Source organism: Coptis chinensis, chromosome 7, assembly GCF_015680905.1.
Source record: "Coptis chinensis isolate HL-2020 chromosome 7, ASM1568090v1, whole genome shotgun sequence".
NCBI lineage: Eukaryota > Viridiplantae > Streptophyta > Magnoliopsida > Ranunculales > Ranunculaceae > Coptis > Coptis chinensis.
In genome coordinates, this window is record NC_141462.1 from 96,527,827 (window position 1) to 96,547,518 (window position 19,692).

Genomic DNA, 19,692 nt, shown 5'->3' on the forward strand with positions numbered 1-19,692 from the left:
CTAAGTTACACATAACTTTGAAACAGATAGAGTTGCCTCCAAGTAGAGGTGAAGATTTGCAGATGAAGTGCTTGCTCGAGCTTTATGGACTTAAGAGCATCTCTAGGTGGTGGTAGCATACTCTTCAAATTTGAAGAATACTACCACAGAATCTGATAGCAAATTTCAACCAACTCTAGGTGGTCGCAAATTCGTGGTCGCAAAATTCATTGGGGACCCACTGCTTGACATTAATCGGGCGCGGCCAAGATAATGTCGCTACATTTACCACCGCCGCCTCCCAAATTCAAAAAAAAACTCACGCGCCAGTACTAATGTCGCACCAAATTAAAAAAGTTTAAAAAAAATAACTTGCGCGACATTAGTAGTGGCGCCAATCATTCTTACACCGGCACCGTCTTGGGTCAAAGTCAAAAAAAAACTTGGGGTGACATTTGCAATGGCGCGCGACATTACTAATGTCGCTCCGCATCCGCATCCAAATTGCCAAATTTGCGAACAACAATGCGAACAAGCAGGTGATGCGACCACGAATGCGACCACCTAGAGTTGGAATTCCGGGAAATTCCGACGCATTTCTTCAAATTTGAAGAATGCGACCAAGAATGCGTCCACCTAGAGATGCTCTAAGGTAAGTTTATGGCGCCTATAACAGCATAATAACATTAATAAGCCATTTTATTCCCATATATGATATAGTTTTACTCATGAGATAAATGGAAGTTTGTGAGTAAGGTAGGGCTGATTATATCACTTTTTTATCGTTAACTCTTAGTCTATATATGGAGAAAACTGCAGACAAGTGGGGGAAGCATAGAATGGGTGATGAGTGGCATGAGAAGTGGTGGGAACATTACGATGCCTCTGGCCAAGCTGAGAACATTACTATACATTCGTATTGTAAAAATGTCATTCAAGTTAGATCAATTCTGTACGATTATTTGGAAACATATGCAATTTTTTATCGCCTCCACGAAGACTAGATGTAATTTTTACATCCATAATGACTTGAGTGGCATAGCCACGGGTTAAATTCTAGTATATATATATATAGACGTCCCTATAAGAGCGGGGCTATATATATATATATGTGTTTTCGGTAATTCACTGATATTTGAAACCACAAGTAAAACCAGAAGAATTAGACAAACAGTCTGTTTTGGCTCCCATAATGACTTCGATCTGTATTCCCTCTTTTGACAAAATCTTAATATCCTAAGGCCTAAGCCCTGAAATTTGGCAACAGAACAATCCTTAAAGAGCACAAAGGAAAGAACTTGGTCTAACACACCACAAGAAATTTATAAGCACATTCGTATTGAAGACCAAAAAGAGTGACCCATAAATGTCACATCCATACACAAGCACACAAACAGGAACAAACCCAGGTCTGAATGGGTCCGTCTCAAAACCCTGCTGAGGCCATATCTTTAATCTAACAACCAAAGATACATAAGTTCAGAACCTTTGGACTTTTGGCACCAACTAACCAAAATAATGGAGTAGAAATACAGAATATACAATTTCATTAGTTGTAATATGCCTGTGCGTGTATCATCCCTTTGAGACGGGCAACTTGTATATCTGCTCTACCGTGAGAAAGATGAAGAGGGTGCTGCTTTAGCTCTTCGTTGGAATAAAAAAATTCTCCTCAGTGGCATTCTACAAGAAGCGCCCTACCCACCCTCCCACCTGCAGTTCACTTCACCATCTACCTCTGCTGCCTCGACACATCTGAAATATGTTTCCTGATAACTTTGGAGTTTCTTCCTTGCCAAACCAAAGAATCTAAGTTTCATTTCTACACCTGATTACTCTGATAAGCTCTGATTCCCGTCATTTACATTTTTCTGGTAAGCTCCGAGTCCCGTCATTTACATTTTTCTGGTAAGCTCTGAGTCCCGTCATTGCTTGATCATCTGTCAAATGAAGATCACTCCTGGAAAAGACAACTAATTAGCATATATCATTGTCTCATACTGTGATTGAGGAAGCAAAAAAATAACACTTCAAAGGCAATCTCATCGTGTGATTAGAAATGACTTTGGGTGTGGGGGTGGGGGTGGGTGGGTGGGGGGGGGAATAACACTTCAAAGGCAATCTCATCGTGTGATGGGGGTAATGTGCAATAAACAAACCTGGACACAAAATGTTGTCCTAATATTTGGCATTTGCTATTTGCGAAGACCTAATACTTTTCCAGTATGCCTCGTGGAAAAGTTCCTGTAAAAGGAACCCATTCAGGCAGATAATGACTTGTCATGTCAGTTTCGGGTAGGTTGGTCTCATTACAACTATCACCATACAAACAACTTTTCCAAAACATTTATTCACACACACGGAGTAGGAGAATGGCAATTACCATGCTCTAGTCAAGATGCCAACCTAAAACTATCTCCAAATAACTCAAAAATATGTGAAGGCTGCCAACTTCTTATAAGTTGTAGATTCATGGAACTGGAGACATTTTAAAGGGAGTATATTCGTTTTTTGGTAGATAAATAAAGGGAGTATCTGCAACAAGAAAGCTCATTTTTTCTGTGACGGCTTTCATATTTCAGTGGTATAAAGAACTCAGAAAGCTTAGGGGCCCGTTGAGCAATTTGTGATTAGGTGGGATTGTTTGTTACACTTAGACATGGGAGGGATTTCAGTTTGGGTTTTCTTAAATGTAATGTTTCCTCTTTCTTCTTTAGCCGCCATTGCTCTATTAATACAATTTCAGTTTCACCGAGCAACATATATTGTGAAAATGAAAAGTGGTACAAAAACAGAGGGAGGGTCTACAGAAGGGGGAAATTACAAAAGCAGAACCCCATTATCTCCTGAATTTTACAACTATGAACTGTGAAAGGTGGATTATGACTTTGCCACCTTTTTCCATTTGTTATTGTTAAAAAAACACTAATAATTTCAAATGACTCCAACTCTCCAGTTTCAAACATTTTTTTTTGTCAAAATGTAAAATAAGTTTCTTTTTGGTGTTTTGGATAACACAAGTAGCGGGTGCTAGGGACAAGGGGCAAGCAGTGCACTGGAGGTGCCATAAGGCCGTAGAGTTATGTCCCAGAGCGTGTTGGAGTGATGTGTGCAGTAGGGTGACTTAAGATGTATAAAGACCACGCTAACTATAAGACTCGTTCACCTGAAAAACTGTGTCCTATATTTTAAAACAAAGGAGGACAAGCAAAAAGCAATTCCTACCAGGAGTCTAAAACTCAAACAGGAAGCTCTGGCGCAAGTAGAATGTGGAGAGGAATTGAAGATATTTTGAAGATAGTTCACCATTGGCCGAGGAAATTATCATTTCTATCGAAGGGTTGATAATTCTTTGGTTTAAGAGACGGGAAGGGATACACGTTTTGGCAAATATGACTTCAGATGGGATTCGTTGATGGGCACATGTTACTGTTTCAACATGACATATTTTTCTTTTTGTGTTTTTTCCTCTCATGTGTACTTGTAATGTACCTACATTCTTCACTTTCTTATATAAGATATCTACACTTTTACCAATCCAAAAAAGAAAAAGACTCGGACAGGATCTATCATCAGAATAATATGCATTACATTCAAAACATTAACTCAGAAAGTCAGCATCATTATTCACGCTAAAGAGATTCATGTTTACTGTCTTGCCTAAAAAAATATTTCTAAGATCAAATAAAAGAACCAAAAAATTGGAGGCGCGTATTTACCATATATTTTCCAAGACAAGCTCCATAAGCACATGGTGTGATGGATGAACTCCAAGTCCAATGAAATTAGGGTCTGTCTATAACACATTAATATACATGTCAAGTTGAACCTTGATATGTTTTGGTTCGCAAATGGTTAGGCCGTCTCAATATTTCAGCTTCTCTGGCTATCTGGATATCTGAAGGCCAAAAAAATTGATGTATAACTTTCAGAAGAAGACGGGGGAGCAGAGCCAAGATTGTTACAAGTAAAATGGCGAGCCAATAAGTAGGCGACTTCACAAGATGATAAATTGTCCTGCAAAAAGTACATAACTCCATAAGCACTGCAAATTAAAGTTTCAGCACAAGTAAATAAAATATTCAAATGACCAAACTAACCCGTAATTGGGGAATATAGGAATCGAATCCAAAATTACTATACAGCCAAAAGTGATGAATATAGATCCCCAGGTAGCAACATGAGTGATCAAAAGCCAACGTTGAATGTCCATTGCTAAGTGAATATTCACAAGGACAACAACTGCAATTGTCCATAGACTTCCAAGACTCCAAATGTCAATTGTGCTATCCTCATATATGAATACAGGTATATAGAAGAGAACAAGGCTTTGCCACATTGTGTCAATCATTGTAATCCAGAAGAGCTTCATGTTATAACTTTCATGCCTATGCCCTGAGGTATAGAGTTTAGGAAACTGGAGCAGCGCCCTATGACTTAAATCCTTGTCTAGAATACCCACAACAATTGTAGGGACAGAAGTATAGATAATAGAGTATAACATGCTACTCCAGTCTGTTAGTGCAGATGAGGTTGAAAAGTCTGTACACAATATATACCTGCAGATAAACAACTTTCAATTGAGAAGAACCGACAAATAGAAGGGTTAAAGCAGCTAAAACATAAACATAATCCGTGAATACAAGGGATAAACAAATTAAACTGAAACAAATATTCCACATCATATTCAAGTTCTAATTTACAAGCTAATAACAATAGTATCAGCAATCAACTTGTTACAGGTCTGAGTATCTAGCATGCAATATACATATAAACTAGCAATTATAAGATGAAAATCAAATATCGACAAAGGAGAAAGCACTTCCTAATTATGCAATTATATATTATAGGTTCAGTGAAAAGTGAAGACCTATTCAACCTACTAACAAACTTATGAAGAAAATTGTAATCTGCTAAGTTAGCCAGTATAGGATGTCAATTTTGAAACTTTACCAGAACATCGAGTTTCCTGAAACTGGGTATAGCCAAAGCCCACACTTCCCCAATCGACAGTCTTGACCATAAGTCCATAACCAACTCATCGCAGAACCTAATCTACTTTGCAGATTACTTGATTACTTGATTCTCAGTAGAAGTATCTCATATGATAAGGTATCTTGAATTTAGAAAGAAAACAAACTTTTAGGATAAAACTAGTTGAGGAATGAGGAGGTGCTAGAGGGGCATACAGTTTTGGGGGGCTGTGATTCTCTCAAACCACACACTAATTGGATTAAGGCTTCAGATAACCATCATCAGTTTTATGAAAGAATACCATGTGAGGGGGCAAAAAGCATCAACTCTCAGCAATTGTCATCCGCTGAGCACTATCCATTACCTCCCTAAGTTTGGTTCCCTACTAATTAAATTCTACAGTTATAACAGTAGGCAACAGATACACTAAAGTTATGTGATATTTTATAATGGTTCAGGTTAAATTTTGGTTCGTGTATATTATTAATCACATAGAAAAAAATGGGCAAAAACAAAACCAAATAAATAAGTAAATTCTCAATCAATTTGTCATATCAATTCTACTTCTTGGCTGGATATGTCTAATAAAGTATCCAGAATAAATAATGTTTCTGCAAGCTTAAATTTATCTGTCTCTCAAGGAAAATCAACAGAATAGACATATCAGGAGGAACAGCATACCAGAACAACATCAATACAAACACAGCATTGCGATAGAAGTTGTACAAAACCAAATAACCAACACGCTGATAATTCCAATGCCCATGCACAAGGAGTAATCTTTTCAAAAACCGGAACTGTCCCATTGCAAAATCTGATGCCATAACCGCTGACGCCCTTCCTGACCACAAATTCCAACACCAACATCCGCCATTTGAATCATTGAGACATCATTAGCCCCTGCAGAATATTTTCTATAAGCAGGAAAGCTCAACTGTCATAGAGAAATCTACTCAAACAATAAAAGGTGCTGATGGCAGAGGCAGACTTTCCAGCACATGGCTCACAAAGTTCAAACCTAAAGTCAGAATGAAGCAAAGCATATAATAAACTTACCATCGCCCTATTGCCAGTGTCATGTCATCGGTCCTGCTCTTAATTAGATCAACAATACCAGCCTTCTGAAGAGGAGCAACACGACAGCAAAGCACAACCTTACAGGAAATTGCCAGATCAAAAGCTGTAGATAACACATGCTCTAGATCAGATAATGATTACTAAATTGCTTAAGAATTAGAAGCAGTTCAACTGATATTTTAAGATAATAGCCTTTCAATCAGCCCAATTATGCTAAAATATGAAGGTTTTGAATATGAAAAGGGTAAGAAATAAGAAGGAAATGAATCATGCCTCTCGTTCGAGATCTTTTTCCAAGATGTAGACAAGACTGTTCCCGTCAATTATAAGTGCTAGTGGAGTATTCAGCACACCTGGCACATCTTTTTGCAATTCGATATTCTTGTTCTTATAACCTGCTGGTTTCACTCCATATTTAGTTTTCGCGTCAGCCAAAAGATTTCTGCATTCGTCTTCTGAATAACCATTTATGATAATCTGCTGCATATCTGAGGTCAAAAGTTTGCAAGAGATTCCAATTGAAATTGCAGTCTCCTGCTTATCTCCAGTAAGAACCCAGACTTTGATACCTGCTTGCCGGAGGGATTCAATAGTTTCTGGTACACCTTCTTGTAGTTTGTCCTCAATAGCCGTAGCTCCAAGAAGATTTAATCTACATTCAATCAGCGCAGCAGTTTGACGCAGCTTCGTGGTTCTGTCAGTAAGTGAAGTGCTAGCTTCTTCATAACTGAACTGCCACTCATCAAGTTCCGCATCTGTAAGATCCCTTGACGCTACAACAAGTGTGCGTAAACCTTGTGATGAATAATCAGTCAAGTAATGTTGTGTAGCTTGTCTAGTATCGACAGCCACAGGTATTCTGTGACCAGAAATTTCAGTGTCTTTTGCCAAAATACTGAACATTGAAGTATCAGCACCTTTCACCAGAACTTTCACAGCATTGTTGGGAAATCTAATAACAACTGACATTCTCTTTAAGACACTATCAAACTCATGCAGACCCAGTACGTCCAACCTAGAATATAAATTTGGATAAGTAGAGAAAGATTGGATTTAATAAAGAAAAATTGGGGCAGAAAGCGTCACAAAAAGGAACTATGCAGTAGCTGCCACCAACTTCACCTATTTCACAAGTCACACAGAAGCCACCCTAGATCTACACACCTATATCTACACCAATTTTTAAGTATCATTCTTGTGTTTTAACCCCCTCTCTTGCAGGAACATTGTCCTAAAATTGAACATTTTTATACAGAATTTAATATAATAATGGTAGTTTCCCAAATCAGATAAAAGTAACAATAATACAATGATAACAATAAAAGCACATTAACAATATTAGTGTACGCTTTCTAATGTTTCAGTGTTTACCTTTGTTTCTCACCATTCACATCAATGACAATGTGCCCAGATGTGCGTTCAATTAGAGTGTACCCATAAGCAGATGCAGCAGTGACAAGAGCTTGTTCATCAGGAGATTCACCCTGATAGTCGATTGCTTCTACATCTCCATGAATCTGAACCCCCATACAACCAGAAGAACTTCGGCTGAGTATTGGAATCACAGTATTACAAGCTGCCAATGTAAGGAAAAACTCATGAGCCGCAATCCTTTCCTTTCCATCTAAGTCTTTATGCAGTAGCGCAACAAGTTCATCGTCAACAGTTATTTCAGATTTAAGCTTCCATCTTTTTCTTCCTGAAACCCCTGTTGGAATAACAAACCCATATTGTGAGCTCAGAAAAGAGAGATCTCAGACATTAGTTTACAGCATACAATATGCACAGAATAAAGAACCGGTGTTTTTTACTTTCTTATACACAGACACTTAGATAATTAAATGCTCATATGTATAACAACACAATTAGATGCGTAGGAAACAACTTCCTGAAGAGAAACAATATTCCAAGACATCCTCATAGTTTAGTTAGCCACAAGGAAATAACAACATTTGCATTCACTGATCACAACATCACATGCTTGCCTAAATCTTGGATAGGATGGGCTAAAGGATTCGTTAAAGAATATAAGCTTTCCAGTCTCCTAGTCTATTTTCAATCCTTGTTTATGCCACCATGAACAATGGACTTAACAGGGGATAAAGGCCAGCTTAAAATTTTCCTTTAGAGCATAGAGAAGTTCGCTATGGATCTATGATGGTTTGCTAGGACAGGATTTACGAGTCTACTGGGTGCTTGGCGTCATCAACTAAGTTTGCCATGTGTGGGATGAGCTTGGCCAGATTTGGTGCCAGAGGGATGAGTTGAGAGAGTGGGAGATCGTCCATTGTCTTTCACAATTTTAAAGAGAGTGACTGCTCAAGATGAGTTCATGGAGGAGAGGAGTTTAACCAATTCCTATCTATTGAGAGAGTGACTCGCGACGTGCAGAGTCTCACGTTCAAAGGAGAAAGATCAACTTTGGAATTCAAATTCACGACGGAACTGAATGATGTAGAGTTGGATAATATAGCCTCTTTGCTAGATAGAACGTACAGTACAAGCAACAAACCGCAATACAATTCTAATGAAATGGTGTAAAAAAAAAACAAAAAAAGGCATGTGAATATCACAGCAAGGAAAGGAGGCAACAGAGTAGCATGCACATGTGGTCTAAACATGCTGAAATAAAATCAGGGGTTGCTTTTCCTTTTTTATCTTCTTATTTCAAAACAGCATAGTATACAAAAGCAACAATAACAAAAAAAATTCTTATTAAAGGGCGTTAACTCAGGAAGGGAAGCAATAAACTAGTATGCACATATCGTGTAAACACGAAGTAATAAAAATATTAAAATAGTGGTTGCTTTTCCCTTTTCATCTACTTAATTCAAGACAACATAAATTCTGTTAGGAAGTTAATTTCTAGGTATGCCACTGAATTGCATATATTCTAGTGTCACAATGTGTTTGGCAGAAGCAAAAACAAGTATTCCGACCAACAATTTTTTTTGTGAATAGAGAAATTATTGTACCTGTAATGCCTTCTTCCTGCGATGGATCGTCACCAACATGCAAGGAGTTCCCATAATCCTTCCCATACACAATGGCTCTGCGAAACTCCATTTTGTTTTCAGTCAGTGTCCCTGTCTTATCTGAAAAGATGTATCTAATCTGACCTAGATCCTCATTGATATTTAATGATCTGCACTGGAATCTGGAATTTGTACTTTGGTCATACATCTGCTCATCTTCAATCATGAAGTACGACTGTCCCAACCGAACTAACTCCATTGTAATATACAAAGATATGGGTATCATAATCTGAAACACTATTATAGAACTCAAAAATGAGAAGAATGTCTCCATAGGTAACCCATAATATCTGTAATATTTCCCATTGTTCAACCCATTTGTGATGTAACTTCTTCTGTAATAAGGTAAAATATCAAGCTTATCTTTATGGCGCAAAAGCCATAGGCCCATCCCAGCTCGATTACGACTCCACACATGAGCAAAAGAAAATAGATAACCAAAGGGTTTCCCTATTCATATAGGTCTCCAGTCTGCTCCTTTTCGAGGGAGATGCAGCACTGTTCAACATTGCCTTTGTCTCTTGCCCAGCATAGACAACAACACCAATTGCCCACACTGTATTCTTTAGCTGGCAACCACGCAAGATGATGTTTGATTGACTAAGAGGAAACTTATGCCCCCTGAATTCCATATTGGCCATGAAGTCATAAATATTTCTATTGGGCTGCTCACATCTGATCAGCCCCGAAATGTTCCCCCCCTCAAAATCCATTGAACTTGTTTCCTGCCTAGCATACCTTGTCTTCAGGTTTGACTCGCCATCGAGATTCATCGTCTGAATGTATGCTATACCGCTTGGATCGCTCGTCCCTAACAAAACCATGTCGCATGGAATTGTCTCATTAGCACATATTCTAACAACCTCACCAGCCCGAATCTTCTTCCATTTCTTCATTCTGAAATGACCATATTGAAGAACTAGAGCCTCTCGGTTATTCTCTTTCCGATCGGACCTGTGTCTTCGCCAATCTTCATAGCCATCTTTGATAGCTGTAACCGAAAGGACAAACAGTAGAGGAAATAGTGATACAGTTCTTCCAAACACAGCAAGTGGAGGGAGCTGGTTCAGAACAGCAATGGCTAGGAAATACAAGTAAGCAACTCTGTGGAACTGAATAAACAGATTTTTCGGCAAGAAGCTTATAATCGTGTACTTGCTAGTACGAATCTCATTTCCTGTGAACTCAAACTTGTCATTTGTCCTCCTCGCATCATTAACATAAATCAATCTCGCATTCTCCTCCTCACACTCCCCATTCTTGTGTCGACCTCGCTTCTCCTTTTCCGAACTAGAATCTTCAAACCCCAGCATTTCCACATCCATGGTTCCCCTAGATACTACTTTTCTATCATCTCCAACTAAGTTAGTATCAAATGTAAAGTATTCAGTGTTGTCCTCAAAATGACAACCCAACGATTTCAAATCTGGGGAATCCGATGTTATCGATAGCAATGGCTGACCAGAAGTCATAAATAATCCTCCATACAACACATTGTAGGAACAAAACCTACAAAATCATAGGACTAGTACCAATTCTCCTATTAGGAATTCCAGCTGCTGCCTTTCCCACACATTCCATCCCCATTCCTCCTAATTTTACCCAACCAATTCCTAACACTTTTTAACAAATATATAAAATGGAGAATTTCAGAACCAATCAAAGAATATCAAATCTTATCGTCTCGAATTTCGTGTAAATGAACCTGACACAGATGTATTAATGCACTGAAAACTAAATCATTACTTTTCATAATAAATATTAATAAATAAATAAAGTACAAACTTTTCAGTCAGCGTCAAGTCATTAGTAAGTGGTGCCAGCGTAGATAGAGAGAGAGAGATTTCTGTTTGTATTCGAGTTGCTTAAGTGCAAAAATATATATATATATATTTTTTTTGGAAAGAAGAATTAATTATTAGGGTTCATAAAGTGGGAGGAATTGAGGAAACGTAAATGTTTGCATGAATGAATGAGAGAGAGAGAGTGAGTGGGTGGCAAAGCATGAAATTGGGCTGGTGTGACGGGTGTCTTTTTATAGTCTGGTCTGCAACTGCTTTCTGGTTTTGTTTCTCAACGCAGGGGACCACACGAAAATACTCTAATTTTTTTTTTTTAAATTAGGAGTTTTGGGAGTTGGTCCTAATCCTATATAAGTTATTTTGTTTTGTTTGCCAATTCACCCTATTTAATAGGACTTTTTGAGTTTTTCAACAGATATCGGATCAAAGGAGATTAATTGAATCCTTGACCCAAATAACAACTTTGGGATTTTATTTTTATTTTTATTTTTTTTAGTAACCGAAAAAACTTTGGGACTTTTTTTTGTTAAACCATCTTGACTTTTTGCTTCCATTTTTTTTTTTTATTGATTTAGCCTTTTTATTTATTTATTTATGTAATCTAGTATTTGTTATTAGTTGGAAAACAATATGATTTGCTAAAAGTAATTGATATTAGGGGACAAAACTAAAAAGGACAAAATTCCGAAATAAAGAACCAAAAAACCCACCCGCATTTCAAAAATACTCTTTGACAATATTGACTTTTGTCCTCCAATTATCCAATCTTTTAAGATATATCTTATCTTGCATGTATGATAGGCGTCGGTCATATACCAAACATCACAAAGAAAATATTATGCACAAGTGTCGGTCGATACAACCTCTTGGTATATCGAGGTATCCATGTATTAACGATACCAAACATCATTAAAGAAAATAGATGCAAGGTGTGTCCAATACTACCTCTTTATGCTATATGAGCTACCCAAACATCACAAAGAAAATTGTATGCAAAGTGTCAATGCATACCACTTCGGTATCTGCGAAGATCATGCAATACCAAACATAAAAATTGGAAAGTGTAAAATAAAAAGTCAAGTCCGTCCTTATTAATAATTAAAACGTGAAATTTGGTTTTTCTAAAGTTATAAGCCAAAAAAATGTCCTTATCAATGGTTTCAAAACCCAAATTGTCCTAAATGATTAAAATTTCAAATTGGGCCTTTTGGCTTATTTCTTGTTGATATTACTACTCCAGTTATCCAATCAAATCTCATATATTCCTCATAATGTAACGGGGGTTATATGAATTCTGTTTAGAAAGCAAGGCCAATGGGGCTATATGAGTCGCTAAAGACAAATATAACACTCTAATCACAAAATTGTCATTCCAATGGAGCTACTAAAAGGGTCTTAAATTTGGAAGGAGTAAAAAACTCAGCCAAAATTAAGACATTCGCTAGCAGCTGCCATAATAAGTTTCGGGATACAAACGGTATAGTTTATGTCGTATGTTGGTTATTATTGTACAAACGCGTAAACTATATCGCCTCCTCCGTCTCCGCTTTAATTAAATAGACGGATCAGAAACTCATTGCCCCAAATGCATTGCACGCAAAAATTGATAAATCTTATTCTTCTTTTCACATACAAATTCATATCAACTCAATCTACAATCCATTATCATTCATTCCACAAATCAACAATCCACACATCCATTCAACTAACCAAAATTCATTCATTAAACAAACATAATTCAATTCATTCATTAAACATAATTCATACAAACATCAATCAATACAAACATAAATAAATTAATTAATTAATTTCGATTCAACCCTCGCTAGATTGCCTCTTATTTGATTTACCCCCTCGTCGTGATTCTCGCAATGTCATTTCTAGAATTTGCGCTTTTAACTTTTGCTTTTCTTCTCACTCGGGCACCACATAATAATAGTATTCGTCGATCGTAGTCATAACCGAACTGCGCATCCCATGCATCATTAGCTGCAACTCGGCATATCGCGCTCTAAGTGTAACCTACAATAAAATCAATAACTTTAAGAAAAATCATCACTATAAACTAAATATAATTCAAGTTTCAAAATATAAACCAAATACTAACATAATATAGAGTATTAAAATCCAGAACAAGGTTCAAAATATAACTTTGATCAACATGAGGTATAGGTATGACGATATGCATTTCCTGATATGTAACTATGTCATAGCTCCATGGGTTATCCGGATCGGAAGGAGCTTAAACAAAAACCTCGTAAGGATCTTGAGATGAAGAATAGGGCTCAGCATAGTGTGAGATACGCAAATCACTTCTAATAGACTTATGTCCCACAAAACTCATGTTAGCAGCTCTATACATGTTAGCAGACAATATAAGACCACTTGAGACGCGATCCCAGTAACTATCGTAGTCACCATTCACATCTAAATATAGAGAAGCGTGTGGGCACAAGTCTTCATGTATTCTAAGATATGACCTCCACTAACTGGCTTTTTCCAATGGACACATATTTTCCGGATGAGGGTGTGGGATGAAATGTGTCCCAACGATTTGGTGTCAACACCTATCACCCAAGTACCACACGATTATATCTCCAAACTCAAAGACGATTTGGCGCATTGTAAGATTATACTGAATCGACGTGCTTTCGATGAATCACCTCACGTAACCAAACATCATCCATGGTATATCCCTCCACATCATCAACATTTTATTGTAGAATATGAAACCATGGTGTTCACTGTATCGTCAATGCCGACCTAGTCTCGAGTTGGTCACGATCTAAGTGAATATTGTGGCGTCCTTGACCACTTCGATAATCTTTAAACTCATTCATTCATGCTCTAATTCGTGGGACGATATCACGGTCCATGTTCGGTCTCAAAAGAGGAGTCATGGTAGGTACGTACTCATGCCACCAATACTATTATAAAAACAAATATAAAAATTAAACTTGTACGTAATTTAAAAATTATAATACTATCATAAAGTTATAATACTAAAAATTTAAAACTTACTTGTAAAATAGGGGTGAAGCCACCACATTGACCATCCGCAATATTAGTTGTGGTTCGGCACGCTTGATCCAACACGTAAATTAAAGCTCCAAACATAGCATCACCCTAATCATACTAATGCATATAATCTAACCAAACCAAACACTCTATCCAACCTAATCTCAGTGAACTATCACCCGTAGGAAAGAAACACTATGTGATTAAGTAAAAATATAATACTCTCAAATATCTCTCCCGATCTGTACCCGTCGGGCACCAACTTTCGTCACTCTCTTTCGTCTTCTTCATAAACTTATTCACAAAAAATGAAGGTTTGATACTACATTTAGCCCAATACTCCCGCCTTATATTCGGCCATTTTTGTTGTGCATAATCAAAAGTCGCGAACCAACCTTCTCCAAACATAACAACATTTTTCCTTTCTACACTCATTCCCGTGAGCATAGTAACATCTATTGGAGTATTACTTATCTCACCTTATAGAAAGTGGAAAGTGTGAATTGTGTTCTACTACCGCTCGATCAAATCGTATATCAAACCATGGTCGGCGTTTTGATAACCACATCAATGACCCAAACAGATATTGTAAAATTTTATTTCTTATGCCTTCAAAACAATCTCCTTTGACAACCATTATCTTCCACCAATTGTTTACGAATGCCCAACAACACTGCAATTTCATCTCCCCCCCCCCCCTCCCTAAATATTTATTCATTCAAATTGAAGAAAATACAAATTATGATGTTAAATAAATCAAATTTAACAATCAAATACTTACCATATTTACATGATGAGAGATGTAAGTTTCCGGATTTATAACTAATATAGTATGTGTTAGTGGATCGACTGAGTATGGAAATTCAATTACTGAACGGTTTTCCAAATTATAGAATTCGTTTTCATCCTCATCGGCGTTTAGTGTTGACGTCGACTCATTTGTCAATCTAGTAAATGATTTTCGACCGAAAAATCGTTTATCCTTGTTTCTCATTTTGCATAGCACCTACAATTCAATCAACAATATCCTCTTAATTTCAATTCAAACAACACTTATAATATTCTAACATCAATTCTAATCACGCATAATTTCAAACTATTTCAAACTAACATTCTAACATCAATTCCAACATTAATTCCAATTCAACATTCTAACATCAATTCCAATTCAATATTCAACATTCTAACATTATAACATTCAATAAACAATTAACAATTCAGTTAAAGCATTCAATAAACAATTCAAACAACACTTATAATATTCTAACATCAATTCTAATCAATATAATTTCAAACTATTTCAAACTAACATTCTAACATCAATTCCAATTCAATATTCAACATTCTAACATTCTAACATCAATTCCAATTCAATATTCAACATTCTAACATTATAACATTCAATAAACAATTAACAATTCAGTTAAAGCATTCAATAAACAATTAACAATTCAATAATAAAAATCGCCCTTTTAATATTACATTTGAGTGAGGAAACCGAAAGTGAGTGAGAAAGAGAGGGATTTGTTTGAGTGGAGGAGTGAAAGAGTGAGAATTTGTTTGAGTAGTAGAGGATCGGAGGAGTTAGAGGGAGTGGAAAAGAGAAAGCAATTTGTGTTTTAGTAATTGCCTTATACTGACGGCATAGTCTCTACCGTCATTTTTGCCATCATCTTCCGAACTTAACAAATGCTAAAAAAGTGTAATTGGCACGATTTTTTGTTTTGGGTTGCTAAGTATGGTTAGGCCTGCTAAAAGGCCTATATCGACACCTTTTAACAGCCCTCCATTGAACTTGCTCTTAAAACGACTCTAAAGTTATTCCACCATTAAATATAATAAATTAGATGCTGATTTTTCAGAAAGATAATATTCTTCACACACAAAAATTTAGTTAATTTGAAGATGTAATTATAACATTGTCAAAAATCGTTTAGAATGTTACTAAAATTATCCAACGGATCATTTTCTTTTAACTTCATAAGAACTTTTGATAAAGTTGAACATATTCAATTGAGATGATTTTTTTTCGGGTGTTATCCATATATCTCCACAAAAATTAGCACTCAATTCATTTTGTAAGTTCACTTTTAGAAGTGGAGTAACTTTAGAGTCATTATAAGGTGGAGTTTATATAACCATCCCCCTCGATGTAATTATGTTAAGTTTGTTACAAAATATAAATTTGCTGAAAAATTATCGGCAATATGGAATTTAGATATTAGGGCAGCAAAGAGTACCGACTATCTTCAAACCTTGTATAACACCCAAAAATGTTGACCCGAGTTGATGACCTAATAAATCCTATTTCTTGATGTACTATTAACATACAAATTAAGCGGGATAAAAAAAATATAGTAATAAATAAAAAAATCAATAATCCTATTTCTTGAGTAGCACATTGTATAGAGTCCACTTTTTCAGTACATTGATTATTGCTTATACAAATATGCAACAGTCCTTATTATACTCTGACCATATTTTGTAGTGTGGTAAATAGGAGAAAGAAGGGGGTTTAGGAACATATCTTATAAAAATATGTAAACAAACTCAAATTTGTTAGGGCATTTATATTTTTTAGATTATGTTAGTTTTTTGTAGATGTGATCTCCTAACTATTCTAAATATTGTCATAAATAATCAAACAAATTAGAAATTTCTAAACTTGTCAAATATAATATAAAAAAATGGTGAAAACGAACGGTCTATAATTAGCCAAAATTTGTAATTTGCTGAGGTACATTCGGCAAATTTATAATTTTTTTATTATTTGTGAGAACGTTTAGAATAGTTAAGAGAACATATCTACTAAAAAAAAAAAAAAAAAAAAAAAAAAAAAAACCTAATCTAAAACTTATAAATACTCTAACGAATTTGAGTTTGTTTAGGTATTTTTATAAAATATGTTCTTAGAGCATCTTTAGCAGAGCAACCAAAAAAACACCAAAATTTTGAACCAAACCAAACACCAAACCAAAAAAACACCAAGCAATTTTAGGAGCAACATCAAAAAAACACCAAGCAACTACGCGGGTTTGCCAAAATCGTGCCATATATCACATGCGGTTTTGCCAAAACCGCCCCACTAAAGCCCAACTGACAGGCCCAAGCCCACGCGGTTTTGGTAAAACCGCGCGGTGTTCAGAACACCACGTGCTACTTCTATATAAACAGCTCCAAAGCCGCGCGGTTCAGTCACTTTCACCTCTTCTCACAATTATAAAACCATCTCTTTAGTTAAAAAAAACAAAAACCTACCTAAACTCTTAAAATTTGATATGGATCCTTTTGAACCTTTCGACGGTGATGATTGGCAGTACACAGACGACATTGGCGATGAGGGAGAAGAACCTGAGGAAGTAGAATACGGTGGAGGAGAAGACAGTGGGGAAGAAGAACCCGAGGATGTCGCGCCGGCTGATAGACATCCCTATGTACTAGAGTATCAGATGAACGACTTTGATTGGCAATTTGCACCTTGAGAAGCACTTGATATGGAAGTTGTGTCTTCTACACGTGATACAAAACACGGTCGAAAAGTGCAAAGGGCTAATACTCGTAATTAATTAGTTTTGATTAAATATTTTGAATATTAATTAGTTGAGTTGGACCAATTAATTATTTATCTTATAATGATTTTTTTTTTTCTATAATATCGATGTTGTTGACTACCGAAGTTAGATCGGCTTTACTTGGTGTTAGAGAGTGGTGGAAGGTTATTAAGAGTTTGGATGAGTTTGTACATATTAGAGATAGTATTTTGTATACACATGTGGGTATTTTGATTGATAATGGATTATGAGAAGGTTGATTGAGTAAGTAGTCATAGCTTTAGTAGAAAGATGGTGGAGTAGAACTCATACATTTTATTTTCCTTATGACGGAGTTAGGGTTCACACCACTAGACTTCACTATGATTTCGGGTTGAGTATCGGTATAGGCCAACCGATACCTTTTCATACAAATTATGAGAATATGGATAGTATGCTTATGAGTTTTCCTCGTTTGGGTGTGGATGCTTATGATTCTTCTGGGATTAAGCTATCTCATATTAAGATTGCATATATGGAACCCCTCTTGCATCCCCGATACACGAGCGGAGTTAGCTTTGACTGCTCTACCGGCAGTGAGGGTGTCCGATCAAGATGTTAGGGCTTTTTGATGTTTTTATGGGGCATGTTTTGTTTCCTAATGGTCATTCTACTACTGCATTTACTAGGATATTATGCTTATGTATCCGATTTGCATACTATGAGAGATTATGACCGGGTAGCTCAAGATATGCCACATTGATATCGACGCGTTAGATAAAGCTTCACGCACATTCGAAGTAGAAGTCCTCGATTGCGATTCACGGGACTTTTAGAGATTTGGTTTTATGAGTATTTTCGATGTTTTGTCCTAACATAGACATGATTGTTGATACTCGCCCTAGATTTGCTAGTTTGGTCGGGGCCTCACTTGACTCGTAACAAAGGGCGATTAGGAATAATATCCTGTATGGCTCGTGCTCGATTGATATTAGATCATTGTCATCTATTGAGACCTTGGCGTTTGTCTACCGCCTTTGACGATCCAAATATGGTTATGCAAAGATGCTTGTGTGTTGTCACGTCCGCGAGTTGTTTTTGCCGCACGCGGATCGCCGGTTTGGTATCGCGGGCGGATGATGTTGGAGGCAGATGACTGGACGTTATGAAGTTCCATGTGCTCTCATGCCAGATGTTAGTGATGCAAAGTTGTGGGGTAGAATTCAAGTTCATGAAGTTCATGCCGGTGGTGGTCCTTGGCCGATCGTGTCTTCTTTTGTTGTTGAAAGCGATCTGGCGATCAAGATTATAGATGGTGGAACCGTGTCTCTATGGGTCCGTTGTTGCCTCCTGTTGGTCGAGCTAGCAACTTCGAGTTTGTGGGCCTGGAAGGGATGAGACGTGAGCTACGTATTCCTCATCCGCCACCGCTTCTGACAACCCACAACCTCGAATGCATATCGGCATATGGCTCTTGTGTAATGCCGCCAAGAATCCTCGGATGTTTCCGGTGTGTGTGGACCTGATGGGGAGCCTACTTATATTTCCATTCCTGAGGTGCCTCATGCTCGTTTCTCTGAGTTAGAGCCGCAGATTGATCAGTATACCATGGTGACTTTAATTGTTTTATTTATCTTCTTCATTATATATATAATATGTATTCACAATCAGATTTTCTTGGATTTTCAGGCTGAGGTTCGGGAAAGATATGAGAACCAGGTTCTTATGTTTGATGGGATGAGGACTGCCCTGTATCATTATAGTCAAGAAAGAGAGGAGGCATATTATTCTTAGACATATCAGCAATCCTAGCGTGCGTATGACGAGACTCGAAAAGCGTATGAGGATATACAACAAGTGTACACGCAGCAACATCAGGGATATGAGGAACTTCAGGCTGAAGTAGTTAACCTCCGTCTTGCATGAGAAGATCATCGATCTCGATTAGGAACTTGGAGGAGCGGTTTGAACGTCCAAATAGAGAGGAGAGGGATCGAGTGGTAAGGGGTAAGAAGAGAGCTAAATAAATTTGATGTAATATGATAGGTTTTGGATTATTTTGGATATTATATGATTATATCATAATCATAGATTTTGGACCGCATAATCATAATCATAGGTTTTAATTTCTTTGATTTTTTCGATTTTTAATTACAATTTTAATTTCTTCAATTGCACAATTGTTAAATTTCTTAACTTCTATGCACAACTCATAATTTTTCAAGTTCTATGCACCACGCTTCTAATTTTTTAAAAAAGCGACGCGGTTTTGCAAAA

At 36.8% G+C, this 19,692-nt stretch overlaps 1 pseudogene across 1 annotated transcript; it reads right to left on the bottom strand.

The window, feature by feature from the left end:
* Positions 1–1,297: 1,297 nt before the first annotated feature.
* On the bottom strand, positions 1,298–11,233 carry LOC147490318 (phospholipid-transporting ATPase 1-like; annotated as a pseudogene). The gene is made up of 8 exons (XR_015201079.1): positions 9,006–11,233; positions 7,402–7,738; positions 6,305–7,045; positions 6,010–6,135; positions 5,635–5,867; positions 4,080–4,538; positions 3,699–3,996; positions 1,298–1,939 (listed from the first exon to the last, which is right to left on the bottom strand). The product of XR_015201079.1 is annotated as a phospholipid-transporting ATPase 1-like (transcript).
* Between the last annotated feature and the right edge of the window lie 8,459 nt (positions 11,234–19,692).